The 8,284-nt window shown below is 36.9% G+C and overlaps 1 pseudogene; it reads right to left on the bottom strand.

Moving 5' to 3' along the window:
* Positions 1–6,846: 6,846 nt before the first annotated feature.
* Positions 6,847–7,541, bottom strand: LOC132187904 (major strawberry allergen Fra a 1-2-like; annotated as a pseudogene).
* Positions 7,542–8,284: the final 743 nt, after the last annotated feature.

The raw sequence follows: 8,284 nt of genomic DNA, 5'->3' as shown, positions 1-8,284 counted from the left end.
ACCTGCTTGGGACTTGCCCGGGTCGATCCCGATCAAGTCCCAGGCGGGTCCCGAGCAGGTCCGGTCAAGTCCCAAGCGGGTCCTGGTCAGTCTTGGTCAAGTCCTGGATGGGTTCCGGGTAGATCTCGGTGGGGTCGCAAGCGGGTCCCGGTCAAGTCCCGTTCTGGTCCCTGTCAAGTTCCTGGTGGGTCTCGGTCATGTCCTGGGTGGCTCCCGAGTAGGTCCTAGAGGGGTCCCGGGTGGGTCTCGGGCAAGTCCCAATTAAGTCCATGCAAGTCCTGTCAAGGTCCTGGGCAAGTCCCATGTGAGCCTCGGGCAAGTCCTGGTAGGGTTCCAGTCCAGTCCAGGTCAAGTATCGGGCGAGTCCCAGTCAGGTCCGGGACGGGTCACGGTCAAGTCCCTGGCGGGTCCCGGTTGGGCAGGTCCTGGGCAGGTCTGAGTGGGTCCCATTCAAGTCCGATCGGGTCTCGGATAGGTCCTAGCGAGGTTCCGAGTGGGTCCTGCCCAAGTCCTAGTCAAGTCTTGGCGAGGTTCTGGAAGGGTTTTGACAAGGTCCATCGATTTGAGAATAAGATGCTCACAGTCGGAAAATTAAAGAAGAATTTTTGCTAAAAAAGAAAATATTTTCCGTTGACCACTATTTTATGTCGAAGTAAACACTGTAAAATGCGAAAATTATTTTCTGAAAATCATTTTACGTCAAAGTAAATGGAGGCTTAATCCTAGTGTTGTTCGCTAAAGCTGACACATTAAACTTGATTATGTCTGCATAGCTATCATCGGCATTTGACTCAACAAAAAGAATTAAATAACATGATGTTTTAACCACCTCAAATCTGCTCAAATAAATTATGACAAAAATCCTAAATAGAGGACACACTTAACCTTTACTATAATACCACACGGTAAGAGTTTTTGGAGAAAACAGATTTAAGCATATCAAGAATTTTGATGAGGATTATAAAAAAGTAAAAAAAATATTATAATTTTGAAGAAAATGACATGCTCAACTCATTCTCTCTCCTGGGAACATCAGTTAACCACAGCCAACCATTTACATCTATCCATCCTCTTCCCTTTCTCTCGCTCTTGGATCCTTGGTATCCTTTCTCTCTGTTTCAGACAAGTCTGGGAACCACTAATAATCTCCCTCCCTCTCTTCCTCTTTTGCTCCCTCCATCCTTCCCTCCCTCAAGCAGAGAAGTATTTCTTTCCTAGGCCTAAACTTCAAGTTTTATGTATTTCTAACGTTTGATGCTTTCAAAAACATCGTGTGTTGTCAAACAATATTTTAAACATATACACACGCACTATTTTATTTAATAATTTTAAAGCATGATGGTAATTAAGGTAAACTCTTAATTATTTTTGTATCAAGAGTATAACCTAGACAGCTAAAAGATCTTTTGATTGTTTATGGATGTTGTAGAACCTCTATGAGTGTTTGGTTGCATTTCAACGCCTGTTAGGGTTTAGGCGGTATAGAGTATGATCCTGCTCAAATTACTGCCAAAGCATTGCTATGTTTCAATAATAAATATGTAGGACATGTTGAAAAAATTGGAAATAACACTTACTAAGAGATTACACAAAGAGGAATATTTAACTTTATTCAACTTGATGAAATAACTTGCTTACATGGGTATTTATAGGATACAAATGATCCTTCTAACTTCTTCACAATAACTTCATTCATTTACATCTCATATAGCTCTTATGTAACTCCTATGTAAAATAACTCTTGAAATACTAAAAGATACAATCTCTTCAACGCACTTAGTAACATATGAGAATATGAAATAAAAAGACACTTAGTAACATATGAGAATATGAAATGAAAAGACTCAATTAAATGTTAAAATTAAGTTTATTATTCAACACTCCCTTTTAAACTTAATTGGGTAAAGTCTATTTAACCCCCTCAAACTACCACCCCAATGACAATCTACACCTCAAATAATCAATTGCGACAATTTACCCCCCAAACCACCAAAACAATGACAATGTATCCCCCAATGCTAGCAAAGTGACGAAATTACCCCTATATAATTTTCAATAAGACAAAAATACACTTAAAATTTTGAAAAAAAAAAATTTAGTATTTTTGTTTTTATTTTAGTAAGGGTAATTTCGTTATTTTGTTAAAAATGAAGGTACATTGTCATTGTTTTGGTAGTTGGGAGCGTAAATTGTTGCAATTGATAGTTTGAGGGGTAGATTGTCATTAGGGTGGTAGTTTAGGGGAGTTACGTGGACTTTACCCAACTTAATTTCTTTTAGCCTCCTTGAAATAACAAAGAATTCTTTTAGCCACCTTGAAATGAGATAGGTGACTCCATATAGCGACTAATAAGCTCAACTCTAAGGAGAATATCCGGTCTTGTCAAGTATCTCAAACTTCCAACTAAACTCTTGAAGATTGTTGGATCCACTCTTTCTCCTTCTTCATTCTTCTTTGCTTTGACCACCCATTTCACTCCAATGAGTTTTTGTTCTTTTGGAATATTGGCCAACTCCCATGTGTTCTTTTCAATTGCTTTGATTTCCTCATCCATGGCATTTCTCAATTTTTCATCTTTTACCGCTTCTTCAAAACCTATTGGCTCACAATCTGCAAAATGACAAAATAGATTTAGATCCTCATTTAAATTCTCTATTACCTCATAGAGTTCTTGAAGACTTCTCATGTGTGGTGGCTTTTCACTAGAACTTCCACTTGAAGATGACGATGACGGTTTACTAAGATTTGTTGGAGATGAAGAAGGTGTAGTGGGCTCTTCATTTCTTGATCTCTTCTTCTCCAAGAAAAGGAAAGAAATCATATTTTTCTTTCTCTTGAATGCTCCAATCCCAAAAGTCTTCTTCATCAAACTCCACATCTCTACCAATTACAACTTTGCTGGAATTTGGATTGTAAAGCTTGTAGCCTTTAGAACTTGAGTCATAGCCAATGAAAATGTACCTTTTGCTTTTATCATCAAGCTTGGACCTCTCTTGATCCAGTACTTGTGTATAGCCAATGCTTCCAAAAACTCGCAAATGAGAAACACTTGGCTTTCTTCCACTCCATGCTTCTTGTGGTATTTTGTTCCATAGGCTTCTTGTAGGACAACGATTAGATAGATATACCGCACAATCAACAGCTTTCGCCCAAAACTCTTTAGGCATTCTTTTTGTCTTTAACATGCTTCGAGCCATATTGAGAATTGTCCTATTCTTTCTTTCAACAACACCATTTTGTTGTGGCGATCTCAGAACCGTTAAAGGATGACGAATTCCATTTTCTTCACAAAATTCTTTAAATTCATTAGATGTGAATTCGCCTCCTCTATCGAATCTCAAGGATTTAATATAGTAACCACTTTGTTTTTCCACAAAGACTTTGAATTTTTTGAAAACCTCAAACACTTGAGATTTTTCCTTTAAAAAATATACCCAAGTCTTTCGACTAAAATCATCAATGAAAAGAAGGAAGTAACGATTTTTACCGAATGAAGATGGCTTAATTGGACCACAAACATCCGCATGAACAAGTTGAAGCGACTCATTTGCTCTTGTAGTAGATTCTTTTGGAAAGCCTTTCCGGAATTGTTTGCCAACAAGACATCCTTTGCAAAGTTGATCTGGTTGATTGATAGAAGGCAAGCCATTCACCATTCTCTTTTGTGCCAACAATTTTAAACCACCAAAATTTTCATGCCCAGATCTCAAATGCCAAAGCCAAGATGAATCTTTCAAGCAAGTCTTGAGACATTTAGCCACATCCGTTTGAATATTTAATAAAAACATTCTATTGCTTGTCATGGGAACTTTGGCTATAAAATTCTTCTTGTCATCTCTTAGTAAAAGACTACGATTTTTCATATGAACTTCATAGTCTTTTTCCAAGAGTTGTCCCAAGCTCAAAATATTACTTTTCATACGTGGAACAAAATAAACATATGTAATAAATTGTTGTCCTCCATTTTTCAAGCGAATTGAGATTGTACCTTTCCCTTTTATTAAAGCTTTTGACAAGTCTCCAAAAGTAACATTCCCACTCACCGATTCATCAAGCTCGACAAACTTATTTTTGTCTCCGCATATATGGTTGCTTGCCGCGTTGTCAAGATACCACAACTTCTTCTCTCCTCTTTCTTCTCCTTTATAAGCAAGCAACAAAGTGGGCTCTGCTTCCTTGTTTTCAACATAATTGGCTTCCTCTTCAACATTGTTAGCATCACTTCTACACTCCCATGCATAATGACCATATTTTTGGCGATTATAACATTTAACTTGAGATTTATCATACCTTCTTCCATATTGCTTCCAATTATTTCTCGTCCTCGTCCTCTTGATGCTTGACCTCTTTCTTCGTAATTGTTCCAATTACGTGGGCTTCTTCCTCTTCCTCTACCACGGCCACGACCGCGTCCTTGTCCTTGTCCTCTTTGACTCCTTTCTTGCTCTTCTTGCTTCTCTTTGAAAAAGAGTTTTGTAGCTAGAACTTGCTCCAATGGCTCTTCTTTCTTCTTGTTGAGCCTTTCTTCATGGGCTTGAAGAGATCCCATAAGTTGATCAATACTCATGGTTTCTAAATCTTTTAACTCTTCAATAGCTACAACGATATAGTCAAATTTTTGTTGCAAGGAACGGAGGATCTTCTCTATGACTCGAACATCTTCCAATTTTTCTCCATATCTCTTCATTTGATTTACTATGGCCAACACCCTTGTAAAATAATCCGCAATCGACTCGGATTCTTTCATTCGCAAAACTTCAAATTCGCCTCTTAATGTTTGAAGGCGAACTTTCTTCACTTTATAAACTCCTTGATAGGAGTTTAGAAGAATCTCCCATGCTTGCTTGGAGGTTGTTGCATTTGCCATCTTCTTGAATATAGCTTCATCCAAACATTGATGAATAAGAGTGAGAGCTTGTTGATCCTTCTTTCGAAGTCTTTGAAAAGGCTCTCTTTGATTAGGACTTAAAGAAGCTTCCTCACTAGGCTCATCATAGCCTTTTTCTACAATCTCCCAAGCATCTTGCGGTCCAAGGAACGCCTTCACGCGAATGCACCAATTATCAAAATTGTCTTTGGACAGGTGAGGGAATTGAAATGGGAAGGTTGGATTGGCCATTTTCCTAGGATCAATAAACTATGACTCTGATACCACTTTGTTGAAAAAATTGGAAATAACACTCACTAAGAGATTACACAAAATAGGAAGAGGAATATTCAACTTTATTCAACTTAATGAAGTAACTTACTTACATGGGTATTTATAAGATACAAATGACTCTTCTAATTTCTTCACAATAACTTTATTCATTTACCTCTCATATAACTTCCATGTAACTCCTATGTAAAAGAACTCTTGAAAAACTAAAAGACACAACCTCTTCAACTCACTCAGTAACATATGAGAATATGAAATGAAAAGACTCAACTAAATGTTAAAATTAAGTTTATTATTCAACAGGACACCCACTCAATACTAAAACTTCTCAATTGTTACTTTAGTATTGTTCGGTTTGATTCCAATTCAAAAAAGAAAAAAGAAAAAAGAAAAAGAAGACAGATTTACTATAGCTGTGAAGAATCCTATACATTGTCTAAGAGAGGAAACCTCAAAGTACGATGAATATTGTAACAGGCCATCACTGACTGAGACAAACCTAGATATTTGGTAGTATTGATTGCACCCAGTTAGAAATTGCAAGCCGTAAATTATCTTTGGTTTGCAATTTTTTGGTGCAGTCAAGCTCCCAACATCGATCAACTTCTAAAGCATATAGGGTCAACCGAAAATCTTTCAAAAACTTTCCAAAGAAGTAAACATCCTTGAGTTTGATTATTGTCTGCAAGGTGAGCAAACTGTCAGAACCCACTTGGTGACTCTTCCAGGCGACACGGTCAAAGCCAAGAGTGTTGGCTACCCCCTCCAAACTGCCATAGCGCCCCTCACACAACTTGATCATGTGTTTGATATCAAACACCCTATACCTAAAGAAGTATACCAACAAACGCATAAACTCCATGAGATTAGACGGCAGTTCTCGCCCAATCAAGATTTTGATTAAGTACCCAAAATCATGTGCGCCGTGTAAGGTGACCCAAGTGATGTTGGAATTCCTCAAGAGGCAAGAGTTGAAGATTAGCCTCCCAAACTCCTTAGAATCGATACCTTTTTCTTGGTTCTTAATTATTGAAGTCAATCCCCTGGCGCTCTAGTTAATTAATGTGAAAAATTCCGCTTGTAACTTTTGAGGTTGATTAGTTCTATTAATGAATCTCGTGGGTAATAAATAGATCACTGGAGACTTATTTACAGTATAGATGAGCATTGGAATGTGCACATAATTAATTATTAATGTAATCAAATTTCGGTGGCATTACATAAGGAGAGGGAGAGAGAGATTTGAGTTGAGAATCTTTTTTCTAGTCTTGAAATCTTGTGGCATTTACTATCTTTCCCGTAGTTGGTTTTGTGTGTGTTAAGTTTGTTGCAAGGGTTTTAGCACAATGAATGCAAAATTAATGAAGATTTGTAGGATTTGTTTCCAGATCATCATATTGGCATGGATTGTGTGGATGGACGTTAAGAAATTGGCTGAGTATAAAAGGCGCCCATGAGAGGACACAAACTGAATTAGACAATGAGAAATACAAAGGAATTCATCATTCACATTATGTAGGAATGATTTATATATATATATATATATATATATATATATATATATATATAGCTTGAAGCAGTACATGAGTACAACAAAATTATACAGAGACAAAGCAAAAGCCACAACATTAAGAAGTAAAAAAAAAGTGACTGATTGAAACTCAGCATTAATTCAGAAAAAATGCTGCTAATTAAGTTGTTGAAGGAGGTAGCCTTCCACAACTTTGTACATACCCAGCACCTATTCCTTGCCAGCCTTGATTTCCTCTTCCTTGATCACTTCGTCACCCTTTGTGTGGTACGCGGTTGTCATCTTATTTTTACTCCCACCTTCTGCTGTTGCCTCAAATTGAACCTCATGAACAATCAGTTCAAGCTTGTCAGACAAGGCATCACCTTCGATCACCGTGTACTTGGAGGAATAAGTCTTTTCATTCAGCTCATCAATTCAGTTCTTCACAGTACTAAATTGGCTACCTGCATGGACAACAATCATGTTCACTATGTATACTACCAACAAACTATGGTTTAGGGGCATTTTGTATTGGGGTCGTTTTGTTAAAACGATCCCACCAGGGGTCATTTTAATGTTAAAATGTCCCTCTCAGGTAATTGCTTCATTAAGTGATAATTTTCTCAAAACTTTTTTTTTTTTTTTTTGCGCTAATTAACAAGTGAAATTTTATAATGAAGCTTACCTTGGATGAAAATGATTAGCCTGATGCTTCCAGCCCCTCCATCTCCTTGAATGATTTCAATGTTCTTAACAACCCGAGGGAGGAGTTTTGGGATCAGGATGTGGGCATCAATGACCAAGGCTTTGAACAATCTAGCTGGTGGGATAGGGGAGGTGTACTCGTCTGTGTAAGTGATTACACCCATGATATATATCCTTAATTGAGGATTGAAACTAGCTTGCTAGGCACTAATTTTAAAGAAGATGGGCTGGAATCTAGAATTTTTTCAAGTTGGGCTGTGAAAATAGTAGAGAATTAAGTGGTTTTTATAGGTTCTTGTTTCCATTTGATTAATAACAATTTGTAGAGGGCGCCATTCTCGAGGTTAACTTTCTTAAGAGTACTAGTAGTAAATGCTATATATGCTATTCCCTTATTTATGTTTAGGAAAAATTTCAAAACAACAACAAAAATCTACTCACATTAGATTCCTTGCATTTAACCAACCTTCAAGGGTTATTACAATATTTCCTAATGTGTAGGGAACCAAAAGTGATTACTTATATATTATTTTAATATAAATATTTTTCTTTCATCTCTTCTCTTTCATCTTTTTGTTTTTAATTGAGGATTTTGTTAGGATTTTGTGAAACAAGTGAGGGTAGGTAGGAAACTTATATTTTATAAAGAAATAATATTTTAATGGTATAAAGAAATGTAAGGAAAGCTATTGTGAAATATATTTTTATAAGAAGTAAAAAGTAGTTTTGTTCTCTAAACTTAAAAAAAATCAAAGGGAAGCTGTTGCTAGCGCTCAATCATCAGAGTTTTGGATATGTTAATACAGAAATTCAAAGCACAAAAGTAAGGATCTCAATGGCGTATTTAAACTGTCTTTTGATTTCGGAAGAGGTTTCCATCTCCATCGTCACTCTAAGATCAATTAAT

Source organism: Corylus avellana, chromosome ca7, assembly GCF_901000735.1.
Source record: "Corylus avellana chromosome ca7, CavTom2PMs-1.0".
Classification (NCBI taxonomy): domain Eukaryota; kingdom Viridiplantae; phylum Streptophyta; class Magnoliopsida; order Fagales; family Betulaceae; genus Corylus; species Corylus avellana.
This window is presented reverse-complemented; position numbering and strand designations above follow the sequence as displayed.